Below are 17,390 nucleotides of genomic sequence, written 5' to 3'. Positions count from 1 at the left end.
CTGCCTCATGCTGCCACGCAGAGACCATAAAGAAACACAGAAAACATGTGGCTCACCTTCCTCAGAGATTCATATGCATATCAGTAAGTTAAAGGCTCTGCAAACCTCTACTGGGCATGTGTGCATGTACACACACATGGTATAATCTTAAAGTATGCTCAAAAAATGTTAGTATAGGGGCGTCTGGGTGGCTGAGTTGGTTAAGCGTCTGACGTCAGCTGAGGTCATGATCTAATGGTTCCTGAGTTTGAGCCCTGCATCAGGCTGTCTGCTGTTAGCACAGATCCTGTTTTGGATCCTCTGTCCCCCTCTCTCTCTACCCCTCCCCAACTCGCACTCTTTCAGAAAGAAAATGAACATTAAAAACAAAACAAAACAACAAAAAAAATTAGTGTACATTTTAATTAGGCATTGAAACCCGTTCTTGACCCAAATAGTTGTTCAATAGGCAAGGGCCTGCTGGGGTCCTCCTGGGATCTCTCATGGAGCCAAGCTTTGTAGGATTAGGATTAATGACACTAACAAAGCCCCAGACCAATCTTCCTGAAGAAGATAGTGCAGGACCAGAATTCTGGGGCAGGAGGAGATCCCCAATGTGTCATCTATGAATGTGGTTTGTCTCTCCACCACTCAGGCCGCACAGTGGAAAACAGCAGTTCACAGCTGCAGGTCCCAGAAGCCCGTGGGCCCCTCTTAGCCAGGAGACACAACCTGAATTAAGTGGAGATGTTAGAGGACCATCAAATCAAGATTTTTGAGGGCAAGGGGGACAGGGTGGCGGGGAAAGGGGAAAGTTCTGTGCCAGCCTCTGCCACGGGCCAGCCTCTTTGTTTCCATGGGTGTGAATGAAATATTAAACAGGCTCAGCCAATTAACAGCCTTTCAGTGACGGATGCTCCAAGGCTGAGGAACTGAGTTTTGATCCGCATTCGCACTTGATGGCTCAGCACTCAGCCGGGAACAGTTTCCTGTTCTGCTGTTATTAGCATTCTGCTCACCTCACTTCCTACCAAGCTGGCAGCACTTGATGGGATCTGTGCCCACCACAGCTTCCGGCAGGCTACGGCCAGCCTAGGCGGCCTGATCCCTGTGCCTAAAGCAGGTGACATCCCCTGCTCTGAGAAAGTCTAACAAGGGCCCTTCACTGCTACCCTCAGGGCCTGTCCTGCAGCCCACCACCCATAACTTCTGACGAGGTCAGAAACGGGCCCTCCATTCAGCTGAGGACATAACGTGGGTTTTTTGTTTTGTTTTGTTTGGCTGTGTTCCAATAAAACTTTATTTACAAAAACAGGTGGCGGGCCATAGTTTGCTAACCTGCTTCAGAGGCAGCAGTGGAAGGCATCATTTTTAGCAGACAATTGCAGGAAATAGGGTGCAGCGTGTGGTAGAGGATGTAGAGAGGAGGTCCAGATTCAGTGGTTACAAACTGAGGCCAGAATGCTGCCTTCTTTTTCAGTTTGGAAGCAGCTGTTTAATGAATATTTATTTTGGTTCACATTGATATGAACACTAATAGTGATGGTTGGGCCAGAATTGGAGAATCTTCACTTCTATGGTTCTTTTAAGAGGGGATAATTAGAACTGCAATTTTCAGTATTTGAAATCTAACCATTTGACCTCAGTTTTTTGTTTTTGATTTTTCCTTAAGGATGACTTTTCTTTGTTAAAAAAAAAAAAAAAAGGTGTGACATGCTTGAGCAGTGGCATTTTTTCCATGTGACTCAGGTTTGTATTGTTTCAAAACAAACAAGAAAACACAAGCAGTTGTCCTCCCTTCACCAGTTTTTTTCTCTCTGCAGCCCTGCCTCACCTGTCCTCACTGTGCACAGAAGCAGGGGAGAGGTTCAGAGAGCTCAGATAGCCATGTAACATCAGGGCTGACAGCCAGCAGGGGCCTGTGGCGCTCTGTCCCAGGGGCCAGGCCACCAGCCAAAACAGGACATAAGAAATGGCCCAACTGGGATGCTGTGGCCACGGCAGGCTTCCTCCTCAGAGAACAGTGATGGCCCAGGGGGCACAGGCTGAGGGGAAGCTGGGAGGGATAAAGCGAGGAGGAGGAAGTAAGAACATGGCTCAGGGGCTCAGTTCCCCTTTCACTGCCTGGCCATCCAGGGGTCACCTTGATGAGATAGGATGATGCCTGAGGCGAGCTCCAGGACTAGTGGGGGGCCCTGCTGCCAAACCCAGATTAAGACTAGGAACTGAGGGTCCTGCCTCCTACTCTATCTGCCTCCTACTCTACAAGGACAATGGTTTTTCTTTCCAAAAAAAGGAAAACCTAGCACTGTAGGCTGGCTCTTTCTTGCTCCAGCCACTGCCATGCTATGGGGAGAAAGAAGCAGATTCTTCCAGGGGCAGTGCTGAGAGGGGCACGACTCAACCTCTACTCAGGCTCCACTTCAGCAATTACCCCACTGCTCCCACCCCTCCTATCCTGGCACACTCAGCGGTACTAGCTTTATGTCTCTAAGAGGACACAGAGACATGGGACAGAGCCAGGGACTGCCTGGCCCCACGAGTCATTAGCCACCTACCAGGCACAGCCAAAGGGTATCCTTAAACTTCAGGCCATGAGATTCGAGTCTGGTCTAGAGGCCCAGATGGATGCTGACTTTACCTGGCCTGACCCACTGGCCCAGAAAGCACAGGACCTCAGCGTGGACCTACGTCCATGCCCCTTACCAAACCCTGCCTCTGCTGTCCAGCTCTGCTGGGGCACTCTTATCAGTCCCTTTGGGATGGGACAAAGGTAAGGCATATACAGAAGAAAAAAGCTCATTATCCAATCTGCACACAAATATGCAATATTCCCTTCCTTGAAGATGAACACCAAATGCCCTGACAGTGCCAATGAACACCTGCACGGAGTTTTCTAGTTTACAAAACCCTTTCCATGCATGCGAGCATGTTTGATCCTGTGTGATGGGGGTAAAATGGAATAGGTATAACTCAACTCTCAGCTCTCTGAAGTGAATTGGCCTCGGTTACAGAGCTAATAAATTCCTCACTTTAGGGCCATAATCTACATTTTTAGGCTCCTAGGTTAAAGTTCTTTCATGCTCGTTCCCTTATTCAAACAAAAACCAAAAACCAATAGTCAGGACCAGTAAAGCACTGTGGATGAAGTCACATCTGTCCCACGTGCCCTATTCACTCTGTGTGATGACCTGCCCGGGTACCTTGCTCTTCCTACAGGATGAGGTCACACCTGTCCCAAGTGCCTTGCTCACACCATGGGATGAGGTCTTACAGGAAGGTCATCTAAAGTTGACACAGAAGTGAGGGAGGGTTTCAGGAGGTCCCCCCACTGCTTCATTTCAGTGTCAGTTCATGAAGCGCACATGTGAAGGAGCGGGAGAAGGAACAGTTACTTCAGGCTAAGGAAGCCACCCAGGGAAGGAGGAGACATGCCCCATATCCACTGCTGGGCCTTCTGCTCAGGATGCCTGGGACACAGGTCCCTGAAAGGATCTGATGCTGCACAGTGATGTGATGGGTTTGGGGTTTAGACAGGTCACTCTGGCTGTGGAGTGGAGAAGGGATCAGAGGGAGGATCAGAAGCTGTTCTTGGTCCCTGGGAGCCACGGAGAAAAGAAAGGAACAAGAGGATAAGACACAGGGGTCTGCTTGTCACTAAGCTGTGACTAGAGATGGACCAGTCCTCCAACCAGTATTCTGGGTCTGGAGAACATGGAAGGAGACCACAATCAACCTAACTTAGCACAGAGCCTGGAGAAAGGATAGGACTTCCTTTAACACTGGCTTCCAGAACAGCCCAATCAGGCACTAAGTATATGCTGAGTCCCCATTGTGTGCCTGTCCCTGTTCGGGCTCTGCAGATGCAGCAGTGAGCAAAGCTGGCAGGATACACCTGCCCTTGGAGAGCACACGTTTTCCATTTCACAGTATTTCTGGCAAAGGATTAAACATTATAGAACATAGTTTAAAACTATAACCATGGAAACTATCCATTATGGATTTTCCAGAATAATTCCATTAAAAATCTCCTTTTCTGTTGTTACTGTAAGACAGGTGTTGAGCTGAAGTCCACAGAACTCACACGGACCTTTTTCATAAGCAAAACACCCACCCCAAATATCAGTCTTAGAGGAATACTAAACCACAGAGCTCACCCCACTTCTCCCCTGCCAGGAGCCACTGTGGGCCCTGGAGCAATGGTAGGCAAAATTTAGCTTAAGCAAGCGACCTGTGTCCCCACCCCATCCTCTACTTAAAAATAAAACTTCTTTGAAATCTGTCAGTGTTACAGCAATCGCCCTAAGTATTTCCTCTAGAAGGAAAGGGCAGGGGACGATCTCAAGTCTGGGGCAGTGAGCAGATGAACAGGATCCTACCTACACACAAACAAAGCCATCGGTCAATCCATGTGCCCCATGAACTTCTGATCAAACATCTTTGTTTTTTCGTGCCAGACATCGCTGCTAGCAAACCTTTAGAGAAAGCGCACATGTAGATCACGGGGAATGCTCTTTTTCGAGGAGCTTCCTGCTTTCTTGGGCTTCTTGGAGGTCACTGCTGCTTCTGTCTCACAAGCTTCAGGAATTCAAAGCACATAAGTAGTCCAGAAATCAAATTTTCAAGGCAGGATGAGGGGTCCAGGCAAGTGCAATTAGTTGGGATATTCAAAGCCTTGTCCTTTGGTCATCTTTGAAAAAGTCTATTTCTATATGCCATCACCTCAGGCGTCAGTGAGCCAGGCTTGATGGCACCTGCAGGGCCATCCTCTCGCAGCGCCAGGCCCAGGCCTCAGCAGCACCTGCAGATAGCCCTGTGTATCTCGCTGCCAATGCCCCCTCCCCCACAAGCAGTGCAGGCCTGTGGCCACCCCAGCCAGGACCGAGCCACATCTGGGTCATGGAGAGCAGAGAGGAGGGGCCAGACATTCACTACATGGCTTTATAACCACCCTGAGAGGAAGATATTGGTATTCTCATCTCACAGATGAGGAAACTGAGGCTCAAGGAGGTGAGTCAGGTTGCCCGAACTCACACAGCTTGTGGTAGCAGTAGAAGGACACAGACTACATCCTAGGTGAGGTTTTCTAGTGGCTGCTCTGCTGAAGGATCTCATTAGCACTTAAAGATTAGTTACATGAGGCAAAAAAGGGATTAGATGTGCCCTATCCCCACTTATACCCCATGTCCTCAATTGGGACTCAAATGAGTAACCAGTGTTCCTTCTGCTTACCACAGGGCAAAACCCAGGCACTGGTCCCCACACCCTTCTCAGTGGGCTAAGTCACATTTTCTTGAATGCTAAGTCCTACTATGCTGTCTCAGCCTCATTCAGAAACTCAGGCTCTCTGCAGCTTTACAGGCATCCCAAGTGCCTGTCACGTGGAAAGCCCATCACTGGGTTCCAGCGAGGTCAAGGCCACTGAGGGTGGAGAGAAGCTGGGAGGCCTTCTGGGGTGGGAAGTCGCAACCACTGAAATCCCCACCCTTTGGCCAAAGGTATTTTCTGGTACCGGGGTTTTCAACCCAAAATTTGAATCCTTGGTTCAATATGACAAAGTAATCGACAGCACCTCCATCTTGGTTTTATGCTTCTCACTCTGGTTCTTCCCAGAATGCATCTTCCACAAGATCCTAGTGTTTAGGTCACAAGTCAGGCTCCGTCCAGGTCCCCTGGCCCTGGTGCTCAGCCAGAGCCTGTAGTTCTCAACCTAGGATCCACAGATATGTTTTAGGGATAACCATGAATATTCTATAGTTTTATGTAAAACTGTGTGGGCACGTGTGTGTGTGTGTGTGTGTGTGTGTGTGTGTGTGTGTGTGTGAGAGAGAGAGAGAGAGAGAGAGAGAGAGAGAGAGAGAGAGAGATGCATTTTTTCCAGGGGAAGGACCCATTGTTTTCATCAAATTCTTGAAGGGGTCTCTGACCCAAAAAAAGATTCAGAAGACTCAGAAGTATTGCTTTAAAAGGAGCTTTCGTTTCTGTCAAATTGGCCAAATTTCAACATAAAGTGGGTCAGAGAGATTAAAAGCTGAAAAAAGTCAAGGATGGGCAATTCAATCTGTAAGATTTCAGGGAAATTAAAACAAACCCTCTGATGCTATTCAGAAAGGATCCCCACAGAATGGGGGCTCACCAGCTGTGAAGGGGCAGGGGCACAAGAACAGGAATCAGGGAAGGAGAGCAAGAACCAGCAGAAATGAAAAACGGAAAAGGGAGTTCCACACGGGGCTTGCTACCAACCAATTCCAGTTGCCAAGATGTATGCTGCTCATAAGGTGGGCTCTATGGGCAGCCTGTCGAGGCTGCACACCAGTTCCTATTTTTACCTCAACGTACTGAAAAAAATGTGAATGCAGCACAGAGGTCCTGGCATCCCCTCTGGGACCAACCTGCTGACACGTCAGAACTGCTCAGAGTGATGAGCTAATTAAAATTCTGTGGTCTTTCCCAGAGATGGCTCTATTTTTAACCTCATTCTGACTGTCACTTAACGTGTAAGGTTTACTTTTTTTTTTAAGGAAAATACATTTTTTCCTTCTTAATATTCCCATGAATAATTTAGCGCAGCTGATAATTCCTCCAGACCCCTTCAAGCATCTCTTCACAAGACAGATAGGGACACTCCAGGCAGAAGGGAACTAATGAAAGCAGGGGAATCCTGTGTCCCACCCTTTGGGGCCCCTAATTAAAAACACAAGGACAAAAAAAAATTATGACAAGCAAGGACTATAGTCACAACTCCCTATAATTTTCCTCTAACCCTATGTTCGAGGCAATTTCCACCTCACAAATGCTTTTCAAAAGTTGATGTGTAATTTGCTTATTAAAAATAATGGTGTAGGGAAGCATGGGTGGCTTAGTCTGTTCAGCATCCAACTCTTGATTTTTGCTCAGGTCATGATCTCACAGTTCTGAGTTCAAGCCCCGCACTGGGCTCTGCACTGACAGCACAGAACCTGTTTGGGATTCTTCCTCTCCCGCTCTCTCTGCCCCTCCCCTGCTGGTATGCATGCATGTGCTCTCTCTCTCAAAATAAATAAATACACATTAAAAAAAAAAGAAATAATGGTGTAAACATAGGTTTAGATTCTCAACTAGAAGCACTTTTTTTAGAGGCCCTAGCCTCATCCACACAAGCATTTTAACCCAAAGACTGCTGAGATGCATCAGTCTTAAAACATGTCTATGTTGAAACAATCAATACTTCTTCAATATTAGAAGTGGTTTCCCTTCCATATAGATACTTTTTCTTCCTTCCTTTTCTTTCTTCCTTTCTTTCTCTCTTTCTCTCTTTTCTCTCTCCCTTTCTCTTTCTTCCTCTTCCTTCCTTCCCTTCTCTTTCTTTCTCTCCTCCCTCCCTCCCTATCTTTCTTTCTTTTTCTTTCTTTTCTTCCTTCCTTCCTTCCTTCCTTCCTCCCTCCCTCCCTCCCTCCCTCCCTCCCCCTCTCTTTTCTTCCTCCCTTCCTCCCCTCCCCTCCCCTCCCCTCCCCTCTCCTCTCCTCTCCTTTCCTTTCCTCCATGCCCAGCATGGAGCCCAACATGGGGTTTGAACTCACAATCCTGAAATCAAGACCCGAGATCAAGAGTCAGATGCTTAACTGACTGAGCCACCCAGGTGCCCCCATAGAGGTACATTTCCATATTCAAGAGAAAAAAAAACTCACTACATTATAACCACAACTAATATTTGTTGTGCATCACACTTTTAAGAGAATGAGGCAAATTATATGAAAATAGATCCAATTTTATGAGGATGACCATTAGAGAATGGATTACAGTGTCCTGAACTTCACTTTACGGAACACACACTTCTATTTTAAAAAATCCCTTGGTTGGAGCTTTTTTCTCCTAAACTTATTTTTCCACTGATTTTCTGTATAAAACTGAAGGTGATTAGCCACATGTAGGAATGCAAAGAAGTATTTTTAAAATTGTTTTTTGGTGGGGGGAATGACTTAAAAAGGGAAATTATTTGGTAAAATAATTTAAATGCTTAAAACTAGTTTTGAGGAATCTTGAATTGGTCCTTGAGGAATTTCAGGTCTTCCCAGGGGGCTGGGGGAGGGGGCAGTGTCCATGCAAACTTCCAAGGGCAGGTGGCCCCAGCTCTTGGTTCTGACTTTGCATGAGGCTTTCTCCACCGGGGTGTAATGAATGGAGCTCTCTCCTGAGGGACCCCTGAGCTCCAGAGCAAGCAGTCTCCAGGTGGGCGGGGAGAGAGGGCTATAACTGCAGAGCTGGCTGGGGCACTGGCCAGCTATGCTGGTCTAAGTCTGCTCTAGCTGCCAGCACATGAAGCCCCCAGGGTGTTCCTGTGCCACTTACTTCCTGCAGTCAGACAGAGTGGAGCTCCTCATTCACCTCAGCACCCATCACCTGACTGTGGATCCATGTGCCCCACAGCTGGCTCAAACTCCAAGTTGAGCAAGCCCTACAATGACCTTGCGTGTGTCTATGCTTGCCTATGTTGTAAACATTTAATGAGGAGGAAACATTGATCCTGGTTTAGTTTCAATAATTTGATTGATCTCTTGAAACTAACAGGGACTTCAAAGCCAGGACTTCATGGATTCATTTCTTCACACATCTGCTGAAGGGTCTTCTGACAGCTGAACCCCCTGCCATCTGCACTTGGCCCTGTGGCAGCTGTATGGCACACCTTCTGAGGGCTGATGAGCAGGGAACTGTAAGTGCTCGGTTTTCTGAAAACATCTCCTACCTGAGACTTATTTACCCATTCAGCTGCTCCTAGAATGTGGCCTTGTCCTTAGGGAATCATTTTATTTTATTTATTCTCTAAGAGATACTGCAAAACAAACGTGAACATGTGAAAAAGTGTCTTAGAGAGTTTCTGTAACTGGTTTTCCTCTCCTTGAGCTTATGGGCATTTTATTTTGATGTTTATCTGGTGCCATGGTAACCAGCATGACTTGAGATTTACTTCCTAGACTTAGGACTGATTACAGAAATTCAATTCAGCAAGCACTTACTGAGTGCTTACCGAGTCTGGAAGATAAAATCATGAACAAGAAACTCTCTTTCCTCAAAAGGACACCCATCAGAGTGCAAAGAGGAGTTGGCAAAATTTTCCCCTTAAAAAACCAAATGGCAAATATTTTAGGTGTCATGGGGCCATGTGGTTTCTGTTGCACTCACCTCTGCCACTGTCGTGCAAAGGCCATCACAGACTAGATGTAAATGTATGAACAGGGCTGGGTTCCAATAAAACTTTATTGAATATACACTGAAACTTGAATTTCTTATAATCTCTATGTGTCACAAAACATGAATCTTCTTCTGATGTTTACAATTTAAAAAAAAATCTAAACACCACTCATTGCTCACAGACCAAATTAAAAAAGCAGCTGGCCAGGGGCACCTGGGTGGCTCAGTCGGTTAAGCATCCGACTTTAGCTCAGGTCATGATCTCACGGTTTGTGGGTTCGAGCCCCGCGTCAGGCTCTGTGCTGACAGCTCAGAGCCTGGAGCCTGCTTCAGATTCTCTGTCTCCCTCTCTCTCTGTTCCTCCCCCACTCGTACTCTCTCTCTGTCTCTCTCTCTCAAAAATAAACATTAAAAATAAAAAAATTTTAGAAAGGCTGCCCAGGTCTGGTCGTGGACTGTAGCTTGCAGACTCCAGGTGTGCACTTTGCCAGCTCCGTGGGAGAAGCTAAGCCACCAGGACTTCCTGAACCTCACTTGGCTCATCTGTCAAGTAGGGATAGGAATCATTGTCTTGTGAGTTCTAAAGCTCCTATACCTAAACAGGAAAAAGAGCTGTTCTCCTTCCTGGAGGAGTATCTGTTTGATGATGACAATGAACTTGATAATGGCAATGACAACGACCTTGATAATGGCAATGACAACTAACTATCCTGCACATTTGTTCCCTATGAGGCATTGTGTTAAGTGCTATAAACTTCTACAGTATTTCATCTAATCCATGGTGCTATTGATTTTAGGGTGTACCATTACTGAATGTACCACTAAAAAGAAAAAGCTGCCAGTTAACCTCTGACACAGCATTGATTGTAAGATGCGTTCTGATTTCATAAATGCTGAAATGTGTGTGTGTGCGCGGGGTGGGGGGGGGGGGGAGGGGAGGACGCATTTTAGAACCAATAAAAACAGTATCTCTGTTAAGCCAAAAACAATCCTGTAGGATAGGTATTACCTATCATCCCTATTATCATCCCTAAGTTTACAGATGAGGAAACTGAGGTACAGTTTCGGTCTGTGCTCAAAAACCTAGAAGTGTCAGTGCTTCGTAAAACAGGCAGGTTAACCTGGTCTAGAGTTGAAGCTGTGCCTTAAGGGCATGAACACTTGGAAGCCAAAACAGCTGGAACTTCGGGAACACGATCCACTTCGAGGAGTCTTGGCACAAGTGAACTTTTTCTTCAGGGAGAGGACACACCTCACGCCAATCACGTCCCTCTGGTATTTCAAAGTAGGGCGCTAGTGCAGCAAGAGGTAACGGGAAACAGGAATTCTTAAGTTTTTTTTTTAAGTTTATTTATTTATTTTGAGAAACAGAGAGAGAGAGAGAGAGAGAGAGAGAGAGAGAGGGAGAGGGCGGGAAAGTCAGAGAGAGGGAGAGAGAGAATCCCAAGCAGGCTCTGCACTTATCAGCATGGAGCCTGAAGAGGGACTCAAACTCACAAACCGTGAGATCATAACCTGAGCTGAAATCAAGAGTCAGATGCTTAACTGACTGAGCCACCCAGGCACCCCTAGAAAATAGGAATTCTAAAATACAGAGTAACAATGGCAAGGCGCACTAACATTTAAGCTTGCAGATTCCTTGTAACAGCTATACTGGGCATCCTGTCCAGATCATGGGCAGAGCAGGGCAGAGAAGACCAGGGAGAGGTTTCTTATCCTTGAGATGTATTTTCTTGTGGGGAAGGAATGTTTGGGGGTGGAGTCCAAGGCCAGAGACCAGCCAGCAGCTCTGGTGCCTGTGGAATCATGCTCCCCTGGGTCTCTGCACAGGGGGCTCAGGACACGTTCTGGCCTCCCGGCTTAGTCTCCATGTCAGCCACTGACAGCAGGAAGCACAGTGCAGGTGTTAGGTACAAGCCTGTGAGCGCAGAAATTACGGAAGAATCTGGGCCAAAATTCTCTTTCAAATTTAGAATTGTTTCTCCTCTCAAAAGTTTAGCCTCAAATCTCTTTCTCCCCATTATTAATTCATCACCAAATATTAATAAAGTGCTTAAAATATGCTCAGTGGGATGAGATTTCTCTTTTTCCTGTAAAATTCCAATTAGTCAAAAGCTTGCTCAACACGTAGCTTCGGTCTGAGTTGTTGTGCTCAGAGGCGTCAACACAGCAGACCCGAGAATGCCATCCTCAGAAGGGCCTGCTTGCATGGCTGGCCCTCGGCGGGCATCTGGGAACTTGGACTTCAGGAATCCTACCATTCCTTAGCTGATGAGTATCTCACACTGTGCCCATACTGTTTGTACAGACAATGTGGTTCATGTTGAGCACCTGCATTCCTTCTGAGAGTCTGGAGTTTGGTACATGCTCAGCAGAAGGTGCCTGTGTGAACAGCCTCTGGGAAAAACCTTGGGTGCTGGGTCTCTAAGGAGCTTCCCCGGTAGACAACATTTATGTTGTCACAATTGTCACATGTTGCCACAATTCACTGCTGGAGCAGCGAAGCACATCCCGTGTGACCCCACCCGGAGGGGACTCTCGAAGGCTGCTTTCCTCTGCACTTTGTCCCATGTGTTTTTTCCCTTTGCTAATTTTTCTCTGTATCCTTTTGCTATAAGCCAAACTAGATGCTGAGTCCTGTGAGACCTAGTGACTCCCCCATTGATCCTGGGGGTGCTCCTGGGGACTCTTGACACAACCACCCTCAACCAATTCACTTCAGAACACTGTCCTTCTGTGCTGTGCCAGGCATAGGAAGTTGGGGGGGGGGTGCAGAGAGAGAGCCCACTTACTCTGCTGGTCCTGAAGCAGAGTACACGGGAAACCAGGTATCAGATGACCTACTGTTCTATTCAAATGTTGACCAAGCACCCATCACATGCTCAGGGAGATATTAACCTTGTCATTTCTGTCCTTGAAATTTGCAGTCACGTGTAAGAGATGATGATGGGGAGGACCATGAGGACCAAGGTGATGGCAGGTGGAGATGATAATGGCTAACACTCACCTGGTGCTTACCGCGTGTTTGACACTCTCCTGCGCACTTCCAGTGTTAATTCATTTGATTCTCCCAGCGGCCCCGGGAGGTGGGCACAGTTATTATCTCCATTCTTCCAGAGGAGGAAGCTAAGCTCATAAAGGAGACGTACTGCCCCAGGTCACATAATACACACCTGCCTCGTTATTGCCAACACCTCCTCTGGCTTCAGAATCTGAGTCCTTAACTACGATGCTGCATCATCTCCCTCTCTGGACCCAGAGGTGAATCTGAACTAGTGTAAACAGGCTCAATTTTACTACATCTTTAACAACCACAGTCCTTATTACATTCCACCCAGCATTAACATCATTTATATGCATGTTTTAATGCCTGTGCTAGCCTCTGAGCTGTGTGGCCAGGCTCACATGCAGCACACCTCTGGGTCTCCTGTATGGCACCGCACTTTGCAGACGATAAGCATTTAGGCACAGATGGATGGAAGAGAACCACCGTTCAGGAGGAGGAAGTCAGCGTGGTCTGAAACTGTAATGATAGGTCTCAGGGAACACTGAGGGGGATCTCAAAGGTAAGTTCTGAATAGTCAGAAGGGGAAACAGGCAATCCATGTGGCAGTAACAGTATGAGCAAAGAGGTGGACCCTGCAATGACCAGCATATATGGTGAGAGCACCAAGAGAAGACTGGCTGGAATACAGGTGTGCCTGGGTAAAACTGGGTGAAACCAAACCATGGCAACCCTTAAATGAACAGAGTTTCAAACCGATGGGCAGCCCGTGAGGAAGAGAGTGATGGTGTTCCAAGGGATGATTTGGTAAGATTTATCTGGGGGCAGACAGATGGATGGCTTGATGGGCCAGAGCCCCGCAGCAGGGTGAGGAGGTTAGAGGCTGCTGGACGAAGTGATGTCACCTAGCACGAGGTGTGGCCAGAGCCCCAGACCCACTGTGAGGCCAGTGCCAGGTCTGCTGTGAAGGCAATCAGGGTCCAGGACAATGCAACCAGCTGACGCGTGGTCCCTGACCATCTCAGTCATTCTTCCCCGCTCTCACCCTTCAGGATTCCAACAAATTCAGGATGGAATTAGGATGGGAGCTGTGTTCTTAAAGAACCATTTCTAAAAAGAGAATGGATGGATCTGGTATCTAATGACAGTAGCAGGAGTGTTAAAGGCAGGCAACTGAGTGAGTCATGGTGATACTAACAGGACAGGAGTAAGGAAGTCCAGAAAGAAAATACAGACGTTGTCTATTTCACACACAAACAATGTGTTTACAGGAACAATCTTAAGAGCTATAAGAAGTGAGTCTTTAAATGACAATAAGCTACAAGAAAAAAAAAAAGCAGAAAAAAATTAAAAGCAAGCCCAACAAGAAATGAATGAGTGGATAGTTGCTTTATCCACCGCTATTCATCATTTAAAGTTTCCAGTATGCCCAGCTTCAAAACAAACCACCCCCTGTCACAATATTGCTTATACAACTAGAGTTGAGTCAGATTAATTCTCATGATTATATCTGAGCACACTCTGTGTTTTGAAATAGAATATCAGCTCCTGACCCTCAGGAAGCTAATTGCTTTTCCACATATCCTGCACAGTTACACATCCAGCTAAACCATTCGCTCCTACTACGGTGCCCATGCATTATAGTGAACTTGATCACTGGGGAGTATCGAGGGCCAGTGGGCCAGTGCCGCGGCTGTGAGTGGGGCAAAGAGAGGAGCTCTGGGGAGAAATAGTTCAGTCCTACCGGACACCCTATTTTCAGCATTTATAACTTACTGCTCTGCTCTCTCTTTCCAGGGAGGGGAGGTAAAGCCTCTAATGTTGTATATCTGTACCGAATATACAAGGCTGATGTTAAATATGACAGGCTAAGCAGTTCTGCAAAATGGCCCCCTTCCAGTTAATTATCTTGCCTTGTACACATATACTAGGTCACTACTGGCAAACACCAATTTCTAGTTTAATGGGGCAGAAAGAAGAGATCCAGATATAAATGTCTATCAACTGTCTCTATTCTGATTAAAACATTCCCCTTAGAGGAAAGCACATGTCTCTTCTGTTTACTTGAATTTGCCTTTCAAGTACTTGGCAAACTAGGAATTTTAATACTAGCAACAAATTCATTTGGTGCTGTGTGTATTTCCATTCCATTTCTAGCAGGCACTAGGAAGCCTTTTCTATATCTCATCTTTGAATGCTTTATGGCCATAGATATTTCTCTGGAAAAACACATTGCATTTGGGGTAATAAAGATCCTGCAGATTTCATTAAACAACTGTGCCAGTAAGAACACAGCAATAAACACTAATGCTGGCTTCAGAAGACAAACATTTATTGTGCAATCATTTCAGGGTGGCACCCACTAGTGGGAAGCCAGACCAAAGGATGGACACCCAGCCTCTTCCTCCTCCCTCTTCATTTCATGGTCTGAATTGAGCAATTCATGTGAGCCTTGGCCAAACAAGACCAACACAAAATCATGGTGCAAAGCGAATGCTCCCCTAGCTCTCCTCGCAAGCCGGCCTTTCCAGGCTAGGTGTGAGCCCCTATCAACCCTGCCCCCTTCCACTGCCCCTGTGCTCATACCCTGCAGCTGGCATCTGACCCTGTCACCTCGTGCCTTCTTTCATTCTAGAATGTGCCTTCTTCTCCCTGCCACGAAACACCTCTGCTTCCAGCCCTTGTTCCCACAGGAAGGCTTTCTCAGCTCTCAGTGCTCATGTCCTTCTTCTCTACTCCTGAATTTCCAATGACTTTTAACGCCCCCTGCATCAATCCTTAATTCACGCACTGCTATTACAAATACTTTATGATCCGTTAAATACAGGTCAGTGTATTTGGGTGTAGTTCACTGTACAAACACTGTGTGGGGTCAGTTGGACAAAGCCCAGTGGGACACACATTTACCCTGTAAGCTGGCTGGAGAGGAACACTGATTATACAAAAATTATAGTCAAGTGGGGCAGGGGCTCAGAGACTGAGGGGGCCGCACCCTGGCTTGGGGTGTGGGGGGTGGAGGATCTCTGTAGAAAAAGGGCATTTTGTGCCCACTTGGGCAGCACATGTACGAACACTGGAATGATACAGGGAAGACTAGCATGGCCCTTGCACAAGATGACAGACAAATTCATGAAGCATTCCGGATTTTAAAAGAGAAAAAAAAGGGGCCTTTTGACTTGGCTCAATGAGACATTGGTAGAATTTGGAACTGCAAATGGTGGATGGAGGGGGAAGGCATTTCAAGTACAAATGAAGGCATGGAGAAGGGGTTAGGAGCAGAGTGAAGGGGGAGGGGTGGGTCCACAGGAATGAGAGCCCCGGGAAGGGGATCAAAGACCCCTCCTGAAGTTCAGATGGCACCTCCTCCAGGGGGGCCTCCACACTCCTGGCCAGGGCAGTTGCCCCATGGGAAGGAGGTGGTGATGTCTCACATCTAGGGTCTTATCTCTTCCATAGAATGCACATTCCGAGAACATATCAAATCTCCCCCATGGCTTGGTGGCCACTCCAAGGTCAAAAGGACATACACAGTCTGCTGGCTGAGGACAATGCTGTTAGGCAGCTCCTATGAGTGGTTCTACTACCAACCAGGATGCACATATCAGAGATGGGTGACATCGCTATGCCATCTGTTTATCAGGAAAGTAACGATGGGACACACTTAACACATTTGTAACTAATTCCTGCATGCTCTCAACTCTCTATAATATTTAGCACTGCTGACACTCCGGACAGCCCCTCCAGGTGGGCCTGCATTAGTCAGATGGGTGCACTGGAAGGTCAGAGGTCACCATGGCCATTGTGGTCAACAGGTCAACATGGTCATCAGGTGAGCACAAGGGGAATCTGGGTGGTTCTCCCAGGAATTAAAAGCCCATGTGTCAGCAAGACTTGAAGGGCACTGAAACAAAACTTTTTACAAAGTGGCCATTGCCATCATTACTACTCAGGCAATGGACCTCCATTTTTCATGTAAAGCCATCATTCCCTTTACTTTCTGTACATTCCCTGACAACTCCGCTCTCCTTCCAGTATCTGAGGGGCATCTGACGGTTATTCATAGGTTTCCGTTCTGACTCTGGTTCAGACACTGTCTGGACATAGGTACATCTCTTAACCTCCCGTAGCATCAGATTTTCCCAGGAGGGAGGACCTGGACTGCAGTCTGGGCCCAACGCTACAGCTCCAGCAAGGCCTGTCTTTATAGGACAGCCTGGTCTGGGCCTCCCTCCCAGCCTGCCCCTGTCTGCATTGTTTTCTCCATGATGTAAGCCTGAGTCCTTAACAAGCTCCCTGGAGATTCTCTCCTCTACCTGGCCTACCTCTGAGACAAGCTCCACTCTAATGCTGAGTATAGACAAGAGAGCAGAGCAAAGGGGCTTTAGAGACTTCTCCCCAACAGGTGCTTTCTTCTTGGCAAATGTCTTATAACCTACTAAACTAGAAGGTCTCTGAGGGAAAGTCCCACTTTTTTTTTTAAACATATATTTACTTTTTTATTTTTGAGAAGGAGAGAGTCTGAGCACAAGTGGGGGAGGGGCAGAGAGACAGGGAGACACAGAATCCAAAGCAGGCTCCAGGCTCTGAGCTGTCAGCACAGAGCCCAACACAGGGCTTGAACCCAGGAACCGCAAGATCATAACCTGAGCTGATGTCGAATGTTCAACCGACTGAGCCACCCAGGTGCCCCAGAAAGGCCCACTTTTTAATGATAATCTATAAACTTTAAAGATCATCAAAGGCTCCCTGAGAAAGTTCAGGGTTCTCCTTGTGCTTCTCCTTTTCAAGGATGAAATTTTCATCCCAGGCTATGGGACGCTGTCAGTGAACTAAAGGGCACCGTGTGGCAAACTCAAGGCATCACACTTACAGCGCACAGGGAGGGAGAGGGGAGGATGGACAGCATTTCTACTTGGTTTTGGAAACTTTAGCTTATGTGAAAGAGAAAGGCAAACATATCTTGTGGGGATTGGAACGCTGCCATCTTTCCTTTCCCTCAATATTAAATTTCCCCCACGCATTCTACCCCTGCTCCCTATCACCTTGAACACAAGTTGAAAACCTAAGCCTCTGGAGTACGTGCTTGAGGCAGAAACTTAGGCAGTTCAAACTGAAGTCATGCAGCTGGGTGGGCTCAGATTACTGAGCACTACTCCAGTCTCCCTAAGTTCCCAGCAGAAGCGTTTCAAAGGGTTCCTACAGCTGTGTTCAGTGGGGGTGATGAGTAACGTGCAGACAT

The 17,390-nt window shown here is 47.0% G+C and overlaps 1 protein-coding gene and 1 non-coding gene across 7 annotated transcripts in view; one reads left to right on the top strand and one right to left on the bottom strand.

Annotated features, from left to right (window-relative positions):
• The window catches only part of SLC22A23 (solute carrier family 22 member 23), a 181,903-nt gene that overhangs the window by 93,221 nt on the left and 71,292 nt on the right, over positions 1 to 17,390 (bottom strand). The window lies entirely within an intron of this gene.
• LOC122238913 lies at positions 15,195 to 15,300 on the top strand. Its single transcript, XR_006218061.1, has one exon. It is a non-coding gene; the product is annotated as a U6 spliceosomal RNA (small nuclear RNA).

The sequence above is a fragment of the Panthera tigris genome, chromosome B2, assembly GCF_018350195.1.
Source record: "Panthera tigris isolate Pti1 chromosome B2, P.tigris_Pti1_mat1.1, whole genome shotgun sequence".
Taxonomy (NCBI): Eukaryota; Metazoa; Chordata; class Mammalia; order Carnivora; family Felidae; genus Panthera; species Panthera tigris.
This window is presented reverse-complemented; position numbering and strand designations above follow the sequence as displayed.